This window comes from Schistocerca serialis, chromosome 5 (genome assembly GCF_023864345.2).
Source record: "Schistocerca serialis cubense isolate TAMUIC-IGC-003099 chromosome 5, iqSchSeri2.2, whole genome shotgun sequence".
NCBI lineage: Eukaryota > Metazoa > Arthropoda > Insecta > Orthoptera > Acrididae > Schistocerca > Schistocerca serialis.
In genome coordinates, this window is record NC_064642.1 from 491,878,827 (window position 1) to 491,900,269 (window position 21,443).

Genomic DNA, 21,443 nt, shown 5'->3' on the forward strand with positions numbered 1-21,443 from the left:
GGCGACTTCAACCTACCTAGTATAGACTGGGAAGTCTGTGGATTCATTACAGGTGGAACAGACAAGCCGTCGTGTGAATTACTTTTGAACACATTATCCGAAAACTGTCTTGAGCAGCTAAATCGACAGCCAACGTGTAATGGAAATATTTTAGATCTGGTAGCCACGAACAGATCAGACCTCATCGACAGTGTCAGTGTTGAGACAGGGATTAGTGATCATGATGTCGTCATTACGACTATGGTTACGAAAGTTAAAAAGTCGGTCAAGAGGGCTAGGAGAGTATTCTTACTAGAAAGAGCAGATAAACAGTTGTTAGCATCCCACTTAGTAAATGAATCGACTTCATTTACTTCCGGTACGATGGACGTGGAAGAACTATGGGCAAATTTTAAACACATTGTAAATCAAGCATTGGAGAAGTATGTGCCGAAAAAGTGGGTTACGGACGGAAAAGACCCACCGTGGTTTAACAGCACAATTCGGAGAATGCTCAGGAAGCAAAGACAGTTGCACTCGCGGTACAAGAAAGATCGGGAGAATGAGGACAGGCAAAAATTAGTAGAGAGTCGTGCTGTTTTAAAAAGAGCGATGCGCGAAGCATACAACCACTACCACCGTCATACCTTAGCAAAAGATCTTGCTGAAAACCCAAGGAAATTCTGGTCTTACGTAAAATCGGTAAGCGGGCCGAAGGCTTCCATCCAGTCACTCACTGGTCAGTCTGGCCTAGCAACGGAAGACAGAAAAATGAAAGCTGAAATTTTAAATTTAGCATTTGAGAAATGATCGTACAAACATACCGCCGTTTGCGTCTCGTAGATTCCCGTATGGAGGACATAGTGATAGAAATCCCCGGGGTTCTGAAGCAGCTGAATGGGTTGAAAATAAATAAATCGCCAGTCCTGATGGGATTCCAAATCGGTTTTACAAAGAGTATTCTACTGCATTGGCTCCTTACTTAACTTGCATTTATTGCGAATCTCTTGCCCAACGTAAAGTCCCGAGCGACTGGAAAAAAGCGCAGGTGACGCCTGTATATAAGAAGGGCAGAAGGACGGATCCTCAAAATTACAGACCAATATCCTTAACATCGGTTTGTTGCAGGATTCTCGAACATATTCTCAGTTCGAATATAATGAATTTCCTTGAGACAGAGAAGTTGCTGTCCATCCATCAGCACGGCTTTAGAAAGCATCGCTCCTGCGAAACGCAACTCGCCCTTTTTTCACATGATATCTTGCGAACCATGGATGAAGGGTATCAGATGGTTGCCATATTTCTTGACTTCAGGAAATCGTTTGACTCGGTGCCCCACTGCAGACTCCTAACTAAGGTACGAGCATATGGGATTGGTTCCCAAATATGTAAGTGGCTCGAAGACTTCTTAAGTAATAGAACCCAGTACGTTGTCCTCGATGGTGAGTGTTCATCGGAGGTGAGGGTATGATCTGGAGTGCCCCAGGGAAGTGTTGTAGGTCCGCTGTTGTTTTCTATCTACATAAATGGTCTTTTGAATAGGGTGGATAGCAATGTGCGGCTGTTTGCTGATGATGCTGTGGTATACGGGAAGGTGTCGTCGTTGAGTGACTGTAGGGGGATACAAGATGACTTGGACAGGTTTTGTGATTGGTGTAAAGAATGGCAGCTAACTCTAAATATAGATAAATGTAAATTAATGCAGATGAATAGGAAAAAGAATCCCGTAATGTTTGAATACTCCATTAGTAGTGTAGCGCTTGACACAGTCACGCCGATTAAATATTTGGTCGTAGCATTGCAGAGCGATATGAAGTGGGACAAGCATGTAATGGCAGGGAAGGCGGACAGTCGTCTTCGGTTCATTGGTAGAATTTTGGGAAGATGTGGTTCATCTGTAAAGGAGACCACTTATAAAACACTAATACGATCTATTCTTGAGTACTGCTCGAGCGTTTTGGATCCCTATCAGGTAGGATTGAGGGAGGACATAGGCGCAATTCAGAGGTGGGCTGCTAGATTTGTTACTGGTAGGTTTGATCATCATGCAAGTGTTACGGTAATGCTTCAGAAACTCGGGTGGGAGTCTCTGAAGCAAAGACGGCGTTCTTTTCGTGAATCGCTACTGAGGAAATATAGAGAACCAGCATTTGAGGCTGACTGCAGTACAATTTTACTGCCGCCAACTTATATTTCGCGGAAAGACCACAAAGATAAGATAAGAGAGATTAGGGCTCGTTCAGAGGCATATTGGCAGTCATTTTTCCGTCGTTCTGTATGGGAGTTGAACAGAGAGAGAAGATGCTAGTTGTGGTACGAGGTACCCTCCGCCATGCACCGAATGGTGGATTGCGGAGTATGTATGTAGATGTAGATGTAGAAATAATTTTCAGATAATGCGTTTAGCAGAATTTCGGATGATATTTCATGTGTACCTCCGGAATTAAACATGTATTTTCGCCAACATATCGAGGGTAAATTAAAGTCACCACCAACTATTATGGTCTGAGTTGGGTACGTGTTTGAAATCAAACTCAAGTTTTCTTTGAACCTTTCAGCAACTGTACCAACTGAATAGAGAGGTCGGTAAAAGGATCCAACTATTATTTTATTCCGGTTGCCAACAATGACCTCTGCCCATACTAAATCACATACAACAATCGGTTTGCACAAATATATGTACGAAATCTGTGCATGCAATAAATCGCCCTAAATCTGTACTTCTACATCTACATCTATATTCGAAAAACTACTGTGAAGTTAATGGCAGAAGGTGCATTGCATTATACCAATTATTATGTTTTTTTCCTGTTCCATTCATGCTTCCAATACAGGAAGAATGACCGTTTGAAAGCCTTTATATGTGCTGTTACTAATGTAATTTTGTCTTGACGAACCCTACAGGAGCGATATGTACAGGGCTGTATATTCCTAGAACTGCTTCATGAAACTTTGTAAGTAGGCTTTCTCCCCAGAAAGTTTATCTTCACCAGTCTCCCAGATCAGTTTCTTCAGCATTTCAGTAACACGCTCCCATGGGTCAAATAAACTAGTGGTCATTTGTGCTGTCCTTCTCTATATAGATTGATTATCCCCTGTTAGTTCTTTCCTGTGTGAGTCACAAACACTTGAGTAATGTTCTAGAATAGATTGCATGCATGATCTTTAAGTAGTCCCTTTTGTACTTGTAGACTGATTGCATTTCCCCAATATTGTACCAACAAACCGAAGTCTTCAAGCTGTTTTAAACACAACTGTACCTAGGTAACCATTCCATTTCGCATCTCTACGAAGTGCTACATCCAAATATTTGTATTCGTTGACTGCTTCCAGACGTGACTCATACATATTTTCGTTTTGTGAAGGGCACAATATTATACTTACTAACATTTAAAGCAAATGCCACTATTTGTACCACTTTGAAATCTTATTAAGATCTGACTGCATATTCATGCAGGTTGTTTCAAAGAAGACTTTGTTACAGATAACTGCATCATATACAACAAATGTGAGATTGCTATTGATATTGTCTGCAAGGTCACTAACATACGACATCAGCAAAAAAGTTGCAAACACATTTTCCTGGGGCACATGTCCACATGCCACTTCTGTCCTGCCACCTGTCGGCCTAGGAAAGAACTGTCAGAGGCAAGCAGTTACCCTCTCTCAAAGGATATTGCAGTTAATGAAACAATAATACAGGAAATTCGACCATGATCTACATTCTCTACTAGCCTTAGAAAATGATAAAGTATCAGAAGTGGAAAGAACGATCTAAATAGCCTAGACAGTGGCTTCTTTAGCGATGGTAATTTCCATATGTTGAATCTGCTTTATGAGTTATGTACATGGCGAACCTATCAACTGGCGAAATTATTTGCGAATGGATGCGGGGACACACAAGTACCTATTTCCGCTCCTCGTGTAATATAGGAGAATACAAGTATGAGCGATTGATAGTGAAATTGCGATTCTGGCAAACAGGAAAAAGTTACGATATAAAATTCTCGACAAGAATGTTAAGCATTGAGTGAAATAATAGACGATGCATGTGAAGCTATACCTGGTGTCTCTGCTACGAGCCTTCAGAAGCTTTTCTCTGGTGTTTCGGCAGATATTTGCAATTTCGTTTTTGTAATATGTAGCTGGAGATATCCCAACCAATTAATGCTCATCACATCGTCCACACAACGCCCTATGACAACGGAAAGCATCGGTTTGTTTCGAATTACGAGCAAAATTATTTTAAAGTGGAATTTTACGTGCTCATCCGACAGAGTGATCCCAAATTAGTCTAATTCATTGTTTGCTTTATTGATACGTATTAGCAGAAACAGTAAACATGTAGACTCATGAAGATAGTGAGATCACAGATATTTTCTTCGTCCACTCAAAGAACTCAGTTCGATAGACGCGATCAAGGCCTAAATTTTCCGAGTTATAAACGTTTAAAAACCTAACCAAACACGCTTCATAACGTAAATTCTCTAAAAGCAAAGTAGTTACTAATTCATTCTTCTGTCATTGTACCTCTAAATCAGTGCAAAAACATCAACAACCGCACATACAGTCAGTCTCGAGTCCTTGACAAATTTAAAACATTCTTTAAACTTAATTATTCTTTAGAAACCCACCTTGAGTGAGAAATGTGGGAGCTGTTATAGGGTAGTGAGTAGAGGGATTCGTTGCCAGTATTGTAGGAAATATTTTCACAGGGGGGAATGCAATGCGGAGAATGTTGGGAGAACAGAAGAGGCTCTCTCCTGGAACTGCAGAGTATGCAATAGGAACGTTTTGATTGGGGAACAGGAAAGGAAAATCCGTGCCCTTCAGGCACAATTGGAGGAAGCAAGGAAGAAACTGATAAGGATCAAGAGAGATAGGGAGTACTGGCAGCCGGTAGGAGGATAAGAAGAAAGAGAACGCGATCTGACAGTTTTATCATCAACACCAAAAACAGGTATGTACCACTACCAGAGTTAAGCGGAGGAGAGCCTCAGGTAGAACGAGAAACAGGAAATGTGCAGCACACTTAAACCGACGCCAAGAAGCCTAGGAATGTACAAAGTGTTGGGAAGATGAAAAAGAGTTGCTGTTAGGTAGTAGCGATGGGCGATGTGTAGGCCCTCAGTTAAAGGGAAGTTTAGGGGCAGTGTAACAGGCCACCAGTATCTTCATGCCAAATGCAGAGCTACGTCATGTGAAAAGGACTTAGGATCTGTATGTCATCTTTACAAAAGAGGACCATGTAGTGATAGTGGGTGGGGCAGAAAACAATTTGGACAGGGATGGGGCTATGACATAGGTACACCAATGTACACTTTGTTGAGCTGTTCTGGCGTCATGATTAACCACATCTTGATGGTGCTGTGAGGTGAACCAATGTGGGGTTAGGGATGGCTCTGAGGGCAGCCAATTTTGCTCATGTTTCTCTGGTGCCCGTTGGGATTAACAACAGGGTTTCACTAGCCATGGCCTGCACCTAAACAGGACTGGGAAGGGAACATTGGTACAGCTGATTCATGAAACTATAGGGGGTGGATCCCAGGCCACATATGGTCCAATACCTGTTATCATGGGTAGGAAAAGTAAGTCTTTTTTAGGATAAATCCAAACAACAGGTTCCCCTGCCTAAATAGGAGCTCCAGCAGTTTAAAAAATACTGAAATAATCACTCACAAGACAGATTTTAACACTCCAAATATCACACATAGCTGATGTCACAAAGAAAAACAAACCATTTGAAAGAAAAAATGAGGCATTTCACAGACTTAACAATCCTCCATCAAAACATGCAATCAATAAAAAATAAAATAAGACTATTAGAAGTTGAGCTCCAATCTTTGAACTACATGGTAGTTTGAATTACTGAGCACTGGTGTAGAGACACAGAAATCCAATATATAGTATTATCATTGTATGAAACGGCAAACTCTTACTGCATAACTGCTTCAAGAGGTGGAGGATCATGCATTTATATCAGAAAAGGAACACAGCTCAAATCAAGACATGACCTCAGTACAGTAAGTGAAGACAAGCACTTTTAAATATCAGCTAACAGTAACAGAGCTTGATATCACCAAGAAATTAATCATTTTGTGTATGTATAGGTCTCCCAGTGCTAGTGTAGACACTTTTTCAGTAAATTAACACAAGTTATAGATAAAGTTTCAAGTACAAAGGTCAGCATAATTCTGTGTGGGGGCATTAACGTCAACACTAATATCATAAATGACTCCAGCAGCACCCTCATAAATATCCTTCAAAGTTTTGGCATGACCCTATTGGTCAATAGTGCAACAAGGGTTACTACAATGACTGAATCATTAATTGATCATGTGGCCACAGATATGGACAAGGAAAAATGTGATGTTGCTCTAAAAGATCTTGGACTATCAAACCATTTCTGTCAATTAACAACAGTAAAATCAGGCATCGAATCATTTCCTAAATTACAAGTCTACAAATGACATCGATTAGAAATCACAACAAAAGATTTTTCAAATGAACGAGCAAAAAACAAGCTGGAATGAAGTGTATAAGGAAACGAACGTGAATATGAAATTCTCTAAATTCTGCACATTGTTTAAATTGAACTTTGATAAGGCATTTCCAAAAGTACACATGTCTGTATCAACATCTCACAAAGACAGATGGATAATAGTAGGTATTAATAAGTCCTCCCAAAGACTTAAATACCTCAATTCCATGAAAAAGAGTTGTAATGACCAAGAATACTTAAATTTCTATCACAGATACAAAAAGATCTATAGGAAGGTGCTGATTGCTGCAGAAAAGTCATTTAATGAGAAAATAGTATATAATGCAGAGAATAAAAGCGAAGCAGTCTGGGGTGTTATAAAAAAGGAAATGGGGAGAGGCAAACAAATGCAGAATAACATACTGTTAAGGAAGGGGGATAAGGTAATAAATGATCCACAACACTTAGCAAACTATATAAACGGGCATTTTTCAAGTATTGCAGAGAAGTTACAGCAAGAATTCCTCAAAACAAATATAACACCTATAAATAATGTTGCACTAAATACAATGATGTTACTTCCAACCACAGAGAATGAAAACTGTTCAAAAACTAAAAAATAATAAGTCAGTAGGCTTAGATGAAGTACCAATGTGTGTACTGAAACAGTGCATAGAGATTATATAAGGCCCCTTAACAGCCCCTTAACTGCCCCTTAACAAATATAATACACATATAATAAATGAATCCTTCACATCAGGGACATTTCCAGAGCAGTTAAAACAGGCAAGAGTTGTATCTTTGCTTAAGATAGGTAATGCAAAAGACAGAAAATTACCAGCCCATTTCCCTGCTGTTACCATTCTCAAAACTAATAGAAGCAATTATGAAAGACAGATTAATGAATTAGCTGAATAAATACTATCTTTTAAGCGAATCACAGTTTGCTTTCTGAAGTGACAAACATACGGAGTCAGCCATAGTAGAATTCACAAAAGTTGTACTTGATGCTCTTGACAAAGATGAGTATCACAGGCATATTTTTAGACCTTTTAAAGGCCTTCGATACAGCTGACCACAAGATTCTATTAAATAAATTAGAAGCATAAAGAATAAGAGGGGTAGCTAATGACTAGTTTCGATCATAGCTAGCCAATAGAGTACAAAGAGCAGAGGCAACACAAACTTTAAAAAGATCTAAACATTCAATAAAACACTCATCAGAACCAAAATACATTAATATAGGGGTTCCGCAAGGCAGCCTATTAGGACCAATACTATTCCTGATATAAGTCAATGACTTTCCCAGTAGTGTGACTCATGAAGAAAAAATTCTCTTCACAGATGAGAAAACAAGAGAACTCCTTGCAGAGAAATCAAATTAAATTCTCAAGGAGTTTGCGATTAGTCAATAAGCAATAAAGTGACATTGAACATGTTGTTGTTGTTGTTGTGGTCTTCAGTCCTGAGACTGGTTTGATGCAGCTCTCCATGCTACTCTATCCTGTGCAAGCTTTTTCATCTCCCAGTACCTACTGCAACCTACATCCTTCTGAGTCTGCTTAGTGTATTCATCTCTTGGTCTCCCTCTACGATTTTTACCCTCCACGCTGCCCTCCAATACTAAATTGGTGATCCCTTGATGCATCAGAGCATGTCCTACCAACCGATCCCTTCTTCTAGTCAAGTCTTCTCCCCAATCCTATTCAATACTTCCTCATTAATTATGTGATCTACCCATCTAATCTTCAGCATTCTTCTGTAGCACCACTTTTCAAAAGCTTCTATTCTCTTCTTGTCCAAACTATTTATCGTCCATGTTTCACTTCCATACATGGCTACACTCCATACAAATACTTTCAGAAATGACTTCCTGACACTTAAATCAATACTCGATGTTAACAAATTTCTTTTCTTCAGAAACGCTTTCCTTGCCATTGCCAGTCTACATTTTATATCCTCTCTACTTCGACCATCATCAGTTATTTTGCTCCCCAAATAGCAAAACTTCTTTACTACTTTAAGTGTCTCATTTCCTAATCTAATTCCCTCAGCATCACCCGACTTAATTAGACTACATTCCATTATCCTTGTTTTGCTTTTGTTGATGTTCATCTTATATCCTCGTTTCAAGACACTGTCCATTCCATTCAACTGCTCTTCCAAGTCCTTTGCTGTCTCTGACAGAATTACAATGTCATCGGCGAACCCCAAAGTTTTTATTTCTTCTCCATGAATTTTAATACCTACTCCGAATTTTTCTTTTGTTTCCTTTACTGCTTGCTCAATATACAGATTGAACAACATCGGGGAGAGGCTACAACCCTGTCTTACTCCCTTCCCAACCACTGCTTCCCTTTCATGTCCCTCGACTCTTATAACTGCCATCTGGTTTCTGTAAAAATTGTAAATAGCCTTTCGCTCCCTGTATTTTACCCCTGCCACCTTTAGAATTTGAAAGAGAGTATTCCAGTCAACATTGTCAAAAGCTTTCTCTAAGTCTACAAATCCTAGAGACGTAGGTTTGCCTTTCCTTAATCTTTCTTCTAAGATAAGACGTAAGGTCAGTATTGCCTCACGTGTTCCATTGTTTCTACGGAATCCAAACTGATCTTCCCTGAGGTTGGCTTCTACTAGAGTTTCCATTCGTCTGTAAAGAATTCGTGTTAGTATTTTATAGCTGTGACTTATTAAACTGATAGTTCGGTAATTTTCACATCTGTCAACACCTGCTTTCATTGGGATTGGAATTATTATATTCTTCTTGATGTCTGAGGGTATTTCGCCTGTTTCATACATCTTGCTCACCAGATGGTAGAGTTTTGTCAGGACTGGCTCTCCCAAGGCCGTCCGTAGTTCCAATGGAATATTGTCTGCTCCGGGGGCCTTGTTTCGACTCAGGTCTTTCAGTGCTCTGTTAAACTCTTCACGCAGTATCATATCTCCCATTTCATCTTCATCTACATCCTCTTCCATTTCCATAATATTGTCCTCAAGTACATCGCCCTTGTATAGACCCTCTATATACTCCTTCCACCTTTCTGCTTTCCCTTCTTTGCTTAGAACTGGGTTTCCATCTGAGCTCTTGATATTCAGACAAGTCTTTCTCTTATCTCCAAAGGTCTCTTTAATTTTCCTGTAGGCAGTATCTATCTTACCCCTAGTGAGATAGGCCTCTACATCCTTACATTTGTCCTCTAGACATCCCTGCTTAGCCATTTTGCACTTCCTGTCGATCTCATTTTTGAGACGTTTGTATTCCTTTTTGCCTGCTTCATTTACTGCATTTTTATATTTTCTCCTTTCATCAATTAAATTCAATATTTCTTCTGTTACCCAAAGATTTCTACTAGCCCTCGTCTTTTTACCTACTTGATCCTCTGCTGCCTTCACTACTTCATCCCTCAAAGCTACCCATTCTTCTTCTACTGTATTTCTTTCCCCCATTCCTGTCAATTGTTCCCTTATGCTCTCCCTGAAACTGTGTACAACCTCTGGTTCTTTCAGTTTATCCAGGTCCCATCTCCTTAAATTCCAACCTTTTTGCATTCCCACCTTTTGCATTGAACATAAAGAAAATTAATGCCATGAATTTCAGTTTGAAGAGGGAAAGTGACAATGTTAAATTAAATGTAGATGGCAGCTCTATAGACTGTGTAACAAATGCAGAATTTCTAGGAATGAACATTGATTCTCAGTTGAAGTGGTGTGAACACACAAAGGTACTTGCAAACATAATGTCATCAGCGTGTTATGTCCTTAGAATCCTATCATCAGAGTGTAACATGCAGTGACTTTTAATTACATACTATTCATATGTACACTCAATTCTTACATCTACATCTGCATCTACATGGATACTCTGCAAATCACATTTAAGTGCCTGGCAGAGGGTTCATCGAACCACCTTCACAATTCTCTATTATTCCAGTCTCGTAAAGGACCAAGAACACATTTGCTCCTAGCATATCAAACCTTCAGGAGTCTCAAAGGAGTGCAGATGATTCAGAAAGCAATTCCGCATTCTGCACATGTTAGCCAGTCAATCCCAGCTTCCCAGCACTGCCTGTTTCCCAGTTGCACACAGCCTTGTTGACACCTGGGCTTGGCTGGGTAGCTAATGAACTGAGCTAGTGAATTCTGTTGCTGGTACGCTTAAGCTCGACTACCTGCTGTGCGAGCAACAGGACGGACTGGTCGGCCGCAGCCTGGCTCGGCAGCTAAATGTGGCGCAATGCACAGCTCTGATTGTTAGGGCCAATCTACATCTACATCTACATCGATACTCTGCAAATCACATTTAAGTACCTGGCAGAGAGTTCATCGAACCACCTTCACAATTCTCTATTATTAAAATCTCGTATACCATGTGGAAAGAATAAACACCTATATCTTTCCATACAAGCTCTGATTTCGCTTATTTTATCGTGGTGATCGTTCCGCCCTATGTAGGTAGGTGTCAACAAAATATTTTCGCATTTGGAGGAGAAAGTTGGTTATTGGAATTTCATGAGAAGATTCTGACACAACGAAAAAGGCCTTTCTTTTAATGATTTCCAGCCCAAATCCTGTATCATTTCTGTGACACTCTCTCTCATATTTCGCGATAATACTAAACGTGTGGTACTTTTTCGATGTACTACATCAGTCCTACCTGGTAAGGATCCCACACTGGGCAGCAGTATTCTAAAAGAGGACAGACAAGTAGCTCTGTTACATTTTCTAAGTGTCCTGCCAATAAAACCCAGCCTTTGGTTAGCCTTCCCTGCAACATTTTCTATGTGTTCTTCCCAATTTAAGTTGTTCGTAATTATAATATCTAGGTATTTAGTTGAATTTACGGCTTTTAGATTAGACTGATTTGTTGTGTAACCGAAGTTTCCGAGTTCCTTTTCGCACTCATGTGGATGACCTCACACTTTTCGTTATTTAGGGTCAACTGCCACTTTTCGTACCATTCAGATATTTCTTCAAAATCGTTTTGCAGTTTGTTTTGATCTTCTAATGACTTTATTAGTCGATAAACGACAGCGTCATCTGCAAACAACCGAAGATAGCTGCTCAGATTGTCTCCCAAATCGTTTATATAGATAAGGAACAGCAGAGGGCCTATAACACTACCTTGGGGAACGCCTGAAATCTCTTCTGTTTTACTCAATGACTTTCTATCAATTTCTACGAACTGTGACCTCTCTGACAGGAAATCGCAAATCCAGTCGCACAACTGAGACGATATTCCATAAGCATACAATTTTACTATGAGCCACTTGTGTGGTACAGTGTCAAAAGCCTTCCAGAAATACAGTAATACGGAATCGATCTGAAATCCCTTGCCAACAGCACTCAGTACTTCATGTGAATAAAGAGCTATTTGTGTTTCACAAGAACGATGTTTTCTAAACCCATGTTGACTGTGTGTCAATAGACCGTTTCCTTCGAGGTAATTCATAATGTTCAAACACAATATATGTTCCAGACTCCTGCTGCATATCGACGTTAACGATATTGACCTGCAATTTAGTGGATTACTCCTACTACCTTTCTTGAATATTGGTGTGACCTGTGCAACTTTCCAGTCTTTGGGTACTGATCTTTCGTTGAGCGAACGGTTGTATATGATTGTTAAGTATGGAGCTGATGCAACAGCATACTCCGAAAGGAACCTAATTGGTATACAGTCTGGACCAGAAGACTTGCTTTTCTTAAGTGATTTAAGTTGCTTCACTACTCTGAGGATATTTACTGCAACGTTACTCAGATTGGCAGCTGTTCTAGTTTCGAATTCTGGAATATTTACCTCGTCTTCTTTTGTGTAGGCATTTCGGAAGGCTGTGTTTAGTAACTCTGCTTTGGCAGCACTGTCTTCGATAATATCTCCACTGCTATTGTGCAGAGAAGGCGTTGATTGTGCCTTGCTGCTAGCATACCTCACATTCGACCAGAATTTCTTTAGATTTTCTACCAGGTTTTGAGACAAGGTTTCGTTGTGGAAACTATTACCAGCAACTCGGATTGAAGTCTGCGCTAAATTTCGAGCTTCTGTAAAAGGACGCCAATCTAGGAGATTTTGCGTCTGTTTAAATTTGGCATGTTTTTTTCATTGTTTCTGCAACAGTGTTCTAATCCATTTTGTGTACCAAGGACGATCAGCTCCGTCGTTTGTTAGTTTATTTGCTATAAACCTCTCAATTGCTGCCGATACTATTTCTTTGAATTGAAGCCACATCTGGTCTACACTTATATTATTAATTTCGAGTGAGTGGAGACTGTCTATTAGGAAAGCATCAAGTGAATTTTTTTCAGCTTTTTTGAATAGGTGTATTTTTCGCTTATTTTTCGAGGATTTGGGGATTACAATATTCAATCTCGCTACGACAACCCTGTGTTCACTAATCCCTATATCGGTTTTGATGCTGGTTATTAACTCAGGATTATTTGTTGCTAAGAGGTCAAATGTGTTTTCACAACCGTTTACTATTCGTGTGGGCTCATGAACTAACTGCTCGAAATAATTTTCGGAGAATGTGTTTTGCACAATTTCGGATGATATTTTTTGCGTACCTCCGGAATTAAACATGTATTTTCGTCAACATATCGAGGGTAAATTGAAGTCACCACCAACTATTAGGGTATGAGTCGGGTACGTGTTTGAAATCAAACTCAAGTTTTCTTTTAACCCTTCAGCAACAGTATCATCTGAACAGGGAGTTTGGTAAAAGGATCCAATTATTATTTTATTCTGGTTGCCAACAATGGCCTCTGCCCACACTCAATTCTTAGCTATGGCATTCTTTTTTGGGGAACAAATGCACAAAATATGAACACAATTTTCAAACTCCAGAAAAGAGCCATGAGAATAATAACCAAAAATAGTAGTCAAGCTGATTGTAAAGACCTGTTCATAACTCTGGGGATTTTAACTGCTCCATGTGAATACATTTATCAGTCTGTTGCACACATCAAAAATAACATTTGTAATTACTGCACAAACAGCTCTGTCCATGACTATGGAACAAGTGCTAGACTCAACTTATATTTACCAAGAAAAATAAACATACTACTCAAAACAGCGTTTTCTACCAAGGAAAAAAACTTTACAATAAGTTAACAAAAGAGATTAAAGAAATTGCAGAAATTCACTTATTTAAAAAGGCTGCTAAAATGTACCTGCTATGCAGTACAGTTTATACATTGAAGGAATGCTTAGATAAAACAGAGTAGTGGTTTGGTAAAAAAAGTTATACAAATAAATCATAACAGTGATTATATAACACCCAAAATTCCACATAACACCTTCACACAATGTTTTTCTTTCTGTTTTTCTTCTTTTTTCCTTTTCTGGAAAAACTTAACCCAAGCTATGCATAGCACAATACTAACACCTCTGCCTCTCTCTGAGCTCAGTATCTCACTCATTATCTCACTCATTATGGAGGGATGCTGACTCAGTTTTTCAGGATAGCAAATGTTAAGTTGCAATACACAAAGGGGCCCAGAGATCACCAGTGGTTGTGTGTGTGTTTGTTTGCATGGCGAGTGAAGTGTTATGAAACAATGTGTGTATTGTGTGTGCAGTAACTGATAGTGAGATGTGAGTGAACAGTATGGCATTACATTATTTAATAAGTTATTTGTAAAAAAAGTATTGCCTACCAGGGGAAAATCTAATGATTGTCTCTAACTAGAAGTCTGTGAATGTATGTGTATACGAATTATCTTATTTTAAATTTGTCTAAACTTGTAAACACTTTGACATGTCCTATATCCTTGTAAAAAGAGATTTTTGGTGGCATAATCCTATTACTACTACTACTATTACTACAACTATAACAGTGGCTAAGCAATGCTTCTGCATGATGGTAGTAGTCAATGTGAACCAAGATGCTGCTGTCACTGTTGGAGTACTCATTATTCTTCAGGTCTTATTGTCCCGTTTAATACACATTGATAAAAGGAATGTCGCACTAGACTAATGTGGGAGCTCTCTGTCGAATTGCACGAAAAATTTCACTTAAAAAAGTCACATTGCTTATAATGGGAAACAAACTGACATTTACCGTCATATGAGATATGTGATGAACAATATTTGTGTGGGCTGACTCCAGCTAAACGTCACAAAAAAATAAATTGCAAATTCTACCAAAATGCAACACAGAATGCAGCTGCCAATTCCTTGGAGAGACACCAAGTATATTCATATACAGCCCTGAAAAAGGATTTTATTAAGACAAATGAAGTATCTTAATTATGGTGTGTAATTTGTCAATTGTGACAGTTTACCAATAATACACAAATAATATTTTTACATTTTTAGATGCTTTTTTCATTCCATATATTATAAGAAATTACACGTGTGGTCTCTGAAGTATGTATCTTTTCATCAGGTTAGCTTCCATTCAGAAGGCTCTTCCACTCAGCAATTGTTATATCGACTTGTAAATAATAGATTTCAGCTATCAGTCGTCCTTTTCAAATTTTATTTGCAGATCTACATTTCAGCTAGAAACTAGCCTTTCCCAATCCACTATCATTTTCGATCAATACATGTAATGCCTGTAGGTCGCGCTTGATCCACAGTTCATTATATGCAGTATTCAATGAACTGTAGGTGAAGCCTGGCCAACAGGCATTAGATGCATTGATAAAAAATGATGGTGTATTGAGAATGGCTAGTTTATAGCTGAAATCTAGATCTGCCAATAAAATTTAGAAAGGATGACTGATAGCATAAATCTATTATTTACAAGTAAATATCTATCTTTTACTTTGTTTCTGAGTATATGCAGATTTTCATTTGCTCACCCCTACTCTACCAGCAACTTGTTATAAATTTTTGCACAAGAGTATAAAATTCCATTCTGATTTCTATACAGTGAGTCTATTGAAAAGTTATAAAATTTTGCTAGTAACTATACAGTTTATCTTTACTTCACTCTTTGTATGAAGCACATATTCCATTAGAGAGTGAATGTATTGACACACAAATATGAGAATCCCTGTGTCTCTGAATATACTGCTGCAAGATGTTTCTTTATCAACTTAGCACAATGTTCTGACTGCACTCTTCTGTAGAATGAATATTTTTATTACTACATTACTCATACCTACATTGCCACAAAAGATTACTCTATAGGACAATACTGAGAGAATATTCATTTCAAGTCCACAACATTTTTTTTAATTACAGTTTTCCTGGTTGTCATAGGGTCAACTGCACTCTTTTTCTCAATTAAAGAAAGATAAGCAGCTGATTTCCCAAGGTCTGTCCACACACAACCATCTGTCTGTGCAGATAATATGGGCAAATATTTGTGGAACAAAAGATCACTGCAGATGTGGGATGTTCACATGAGTGTATTTATTACTTAAACTTGGCAAGTGCATGATACAGAACAACTGCCTCCTTTGCTGATGTATATAAATACACCAACAGAAAATTCAGTGGTAAAGAAATTCATTTAAAAATATACTCTGTGGACCTAGATTTTGAGTTGGCTGCATTGCAGTTATTAGAGCTAAATATAATTGTTGTCTCAGTATACCATTCTCCAAATGGTAACTTTAAAAAATACTCAGCAAAATGGAATTTTGCCTGAGCTACTTAATGTGCTTGAAACTTAAAATTGCATTGTGTTGTGTTTTCAGTGAACTCTTTAGTGATGAAAGCTCCAAAAAGAGAGAATTTATGTACACAGTAGCCAGTTATGGGCTTTTTATAAGGAACCATCTACCAACACCAGATGATGTCTGCCTTGGCAATGATCCCTGAGCACTGTGCATTAGTTAAAGAACTATATTTTGATCACAAATCTAAATACTTGGGACTATGAGATGACTGTAGTTGATCGAATGATCCCTGAGCACTGTGCATTATTTACAGAACTATATATAAAAAGACATAAAAACCAAGCAACTAGTGTCTGGCATTATCATTATGTGTTCAAAAAAAGGCTATAATATTCAGACAGCAATATCTACAGTGGAGTTGTAGCTTGGATTGCACGAAATGGCAGCGACTGATGCATTTAAAGATTTTCTCCAAATCATCAAAGCCAAATTTTACTATATCCATCCACAGAAGACCAAAAAGTGTCCTATGAGCATGTCACAGCACAGTCACAGTGCGAAAGAAAAAAGTGGCATACTGATGAACTGAAAAAATTAAAATGCATCATAAATGATATCACATGATCACAACAAAAGAGCAACAGATCGTAGTGCAAAGAAAGTGTTCTATGAAGGCGCTCACAACTCATGCAAGGCAGCCTGAGACCTGATCATTGAACACAAGAAGTATACCGCCTCTCCCTTAAGTATGTGTAGTCCAGATAATGTTCATAGTTATTTTATCGACGTTATGGTAAACACTATAAGTACAATCCCAGGCCTCGATATAGACCCTGCAGCCACTGTAATAAATGAGAAAAAATGCACCACGAGGAACTGGAGGGAAATACCAAAAAAATTATACACTTAAGGTCGTTAAATCTTCTGATAGTCAGGATATAATGTCTACTATTGTTCTCAAGGAAAATGTCTTTGAAACTGGTGAACCATTAACTCTGGTAATTAAAAAGTGTTTTACTGCTGGATGATTTACAGACTTCCTGAAACTTTCACAGACAGTTCCAGTTTATAAAAAGCGATACCCAGCCACGGTAGCAAGCTTCAGACCAATCTCAATTATTCCAGTCTTCACTTAAGTGATTGATACTGAAATGAAAGGCCAAATATCAAATTTCTTTGAAATTAATGAACTCTTCACAGGTACACAGCATGATTTCCAGAACGACAAATCCACAGCAACAGCAGTACTAGATTTGGTTACTAGGCTAAAGTATAATTTTGAGAACAAAGAATCTGTAGCACTGACACCTTGCAACCTTAGTAAGGCGTTTCACCTGTTCCAAGTATTTATAAATGATTAAAGTTCTAATGGACAGTACTTACAATTTGCAGATGTCACAACTCTGTCCTCGAAAGGCATTGATGCCAGCAAGGCTCGAGAAGAAATAGATGCTTAGTTTGTCTCTACAAAGGAATGATTTGTTATAAACAATATGAAAGTAAATGAAGAAAAAACGTCAAAATTGGTTTGTATTCTCAGTGTCATAGAATGCCTAAAAAGTGCAGGAATTGTGAAGTTTCTGGAGTTCATGGTGGGTGGTAAACTCGTTTGTCAAGAACACATTGCACATGTATGTGACAAACTGTCACGAGTCATATACCTCCTGAGGAAACTAAAGCATATGAGAACTGATCAGTATCTGCTGAAATTATATTATTCGCTGTTCCACAGCCAAATCAGCAATGGCCCATTACTATAAGTCCATTCCACAGGCTGCAAGAAACTACTACTACTACTACTGCTGCTGCTGCTGCTGCTATTACTAAAAAATAAAGAAGGAGAAGAAGAAGAAAACCTACAATATAAAGATCATAATATCAAGCAGGAAACTGGACTATAATAAACCTATCTTCATTCATCTAGGAGTTATGACAATTTTCAGTCAATGTGTCTTCTCCTCTTTCATGTACATGAAAGAAAATCATGAAACATTCACCAACAAGAGTGATATCCACAATTATAACACATGTAATAAAGAACACGTAGATATCCGAAGCTGTCGACTCTCTCTGCCACAGGACAGTTTTCCAATAGTGGCCATTAAAATTTTCAGCCATTTAAATACTGAAATGCAGTCCTTGGACTTGGAGACATTTCAACGAAACATGTAGCGAAACCAATGCCAAAAACCACCATACAGTTTAAATTATTCCTTTGACAGTGAAAGAGAAGATTGGACTTTCTGAACAATGCACTGCCATATCAAATTAAGTGAAAATATACTTTTTTAAAATTTCTCACTATATATGTCATTAAGTGTTTTGCTGTACTCAAGTAAATTTGTTCTGTATTATTATGCATATGTATGGTAATTTGTTTTTGTATTGTGTAGTCTTAATCTTGAAACACTGACACAGTCTATCCAGTCTAGACAGGCGAATAATGTGCTGTGGTAATAAATGAACCTATTGCTTGTCCACCATCTGTCGGTGCAGAAAACAAATTTGAGGGCCAAGCGATAGCACTCTCGTACAGTAATCTCAAAGTTTGTGTAATGTTTTCACGAACTGATGAAGTTCTATGGCCATCTGTGTTCGCAACTTGTGTTACAAGAAATAAATAGCAAACAAAATGCCAGAAACAGGAAAACAAATCAAACTGGTGTCCATGGTGGCTGCTAAGGAAATCCAGTATTCGAACATAAATCAATTTCACGAGTTGCAGGGCGAACTCGACAACTGGCGTAATTATTTGAGAAAGGTTTTAGAAACGTGTAATTATCGTTTGACACTCATAACTCCTAGTATAATGCGGAAAATCTTGTGTGAGGAGAGGAATTTCTCCACATAAGTGGAAGAGGTGACGTTAAGGTTCTTGGCAATAGGAGCTGCAAACATCTAACATTTGCTACTGCAGTTTCAAAACAAGCATTGACTGAAATCATACTCAACACAAGTGAACTATTTACGCTGTCCTTAAGGATGATTTCGTGAGGGCAAGTAAAGTACTGTACCGCAATTCCCGCAAGTTAGACACCATATTGTAAGTCGAGATTTTTAATTCCCTGCAACATTTGCACCAAAACATAAAATTCCTTTCTGAACTCTACACAGGCATTCATAGTATATCTGGAAAGTTTTACTTCTGGTATTGAGGTAGCGAAATCTACAGTTCACCTCTAAATCACTCTTGTAATGAACCACATATTACGTTAAGGAGTAAAATAAGGGTAGTAAGGCCCTGTCACGATCTACTGCTATCATCGTAACACAATATTCTGACCACACTTTTTCTTAGAATAAATAATGCCTACTATTTTTACCCCCCTGTCACAGCTCCCATTATTTAGAGTATGATATTGGGCAGTACTAAGCGAAAGTATACTAGTAGTCGCCTTGCAGTAGATCGAATAGATTTCGTTATGTTGCTTAACTTTATGCTATAAACAGTCTGCAACTACTTTTTATTACGTGCCGTTTTCTTGTTTCCCGTAAGGTCAACCACTGCTTGTAATTTATCTGTTAAAGAATTACAAGCAGTAGCCCTCTAATCCCTATCGCTGTATTCCCTGCTTTTAATTTCCCACAAACATGTATGACTCCTATACATTTCGATTAATTCGTCAATGAGCTATCTAGAACGCGGATGTGTATCTGCCATTCTAAAATTCACTCTACACACTCAGATGAGAAACAACTGAGTGAAAAAACTGAAACACATATTAGCTCCAGATTTGCTGCGATCTGTCCATACGTTCCAGCTTGTCTGCGAAGATGTGATTTGAACCCACAGATTTGAGCTATTTCGCCCAAACCTCCAACTTTGCGCACATCTCTTATCTGCGCAAATCTCCTATGCACATGCAAGGATCTATCTGAGCAGATGTTATGTGTGCACACAGATTGTTGCCTTTGGGCAGGCCTTTACCTCGACTGCTATAATCTCCCAAAGTACGGATGCGTATCAACCATTTTAGATTTCACTGTGGGTGCAAAGACCAGAAACACCATACTGAACAAAGCATGTACGATCAGTGTTGCCAACTCTAAAAAACCCGAGTCGCTAGATTCAATATCAAAAGTCGCTAGAAAGTTGCTAAAACTGATTTTACTAGGGGTGTACTGAAAATTTGCAACAACATACATATAAAATAAGCTAAAGTTTAGTGAAACATGTTATCATAATTGACGCAACACATAAATTGTTGTTTCAATCACAGTAGTCAAATGTACTAGAAATATACAACTACATTTGTAACAAAAGAAAGCAAGAACTCAAATTAAGCTGCAAAATATATACACCCCGGTATGTGAGCTATTCATCGTCGTCACTCAGAAGATCGAATAACTCTTTTGTTTCATGCTCTGACAGAACTGTAGTTGATGTAGAGGGTTGGACGTCGCTCAAAAGATGATGTTGCAGTTCGACTGGTTTTGTCGCAAAAGAATAACTTTCGTTCGATCCAATAAGCTCCAATACGTGTGACGGTATGTCAAAAGATGCTCAGTCCTTATTTTGTTTCTTCAGCTGGTCTCTCAATATGATCAAAGCATTAATTGTCTTTAACGATAATCTGTTACGTTGTTTAGTTTTTATAATGTTCATAGAAGTGAATATTATTTCCACGTCTGCATTTGAATGTGGTAGGCATAGAACAGTCATTTCTAGCTGTGAAATCAAAGAAAAAGGCATTTTTATACTGCAAAACCTCACTCAAAAATCTAACAGTGTTAGTAGTGTTATTCCACCTAATGAAGTTGATATTATGCCATTCTTGCAGCATACCGTCTATGAAATCGCCACTAAAACCCAATTCTTTGGCTACATCCGCTACAGCATCATTTTCATTCACTTTTAGTGTTTCTTCAACATTCAGCATTGACATTTTTTTCAGGATCGTAACGTTACTTGGCAGTCTTTGTTCAATATCTTTTATGAGTTTCAGACTAAACTGAATGTATCTCTTCTTCAAATAAACTTTATTTTCTTCAGACAAACTTGACTCAGACAATTTCTGTTCAAACATAAAGCCAAGGTTCGGATTTGCGTGCATACATTCGCTTGCAACTGGTGTTGTCAACAAATCAACAGTTGGAAAAACTATGTTTTGTCTGAGTGACTGCAAGAGAAATACAAGTGTAACTAGTAATTCAGTGAGGTCATTGTCTTCTCCTTCAAAAGCTTTTATTGCTATTTGTACGTCTTTTAAAGCATGTTTAAGGGAAAACATGTAAAGATGACCTGAGTCGTCACAATACGTCTTGTACAAAAGATCGGCAGTGTAACAATTGTCTTGAACCATGGCAAGTGAAAATATAGCTTTAGTTCTTACCACTGCTCCAGAATTCTTCGTATTGCTGGTTCAATTGAAAGCCAACGTGTTGTACAGACCTTCAGAACTTTTAGTGGCTGTTT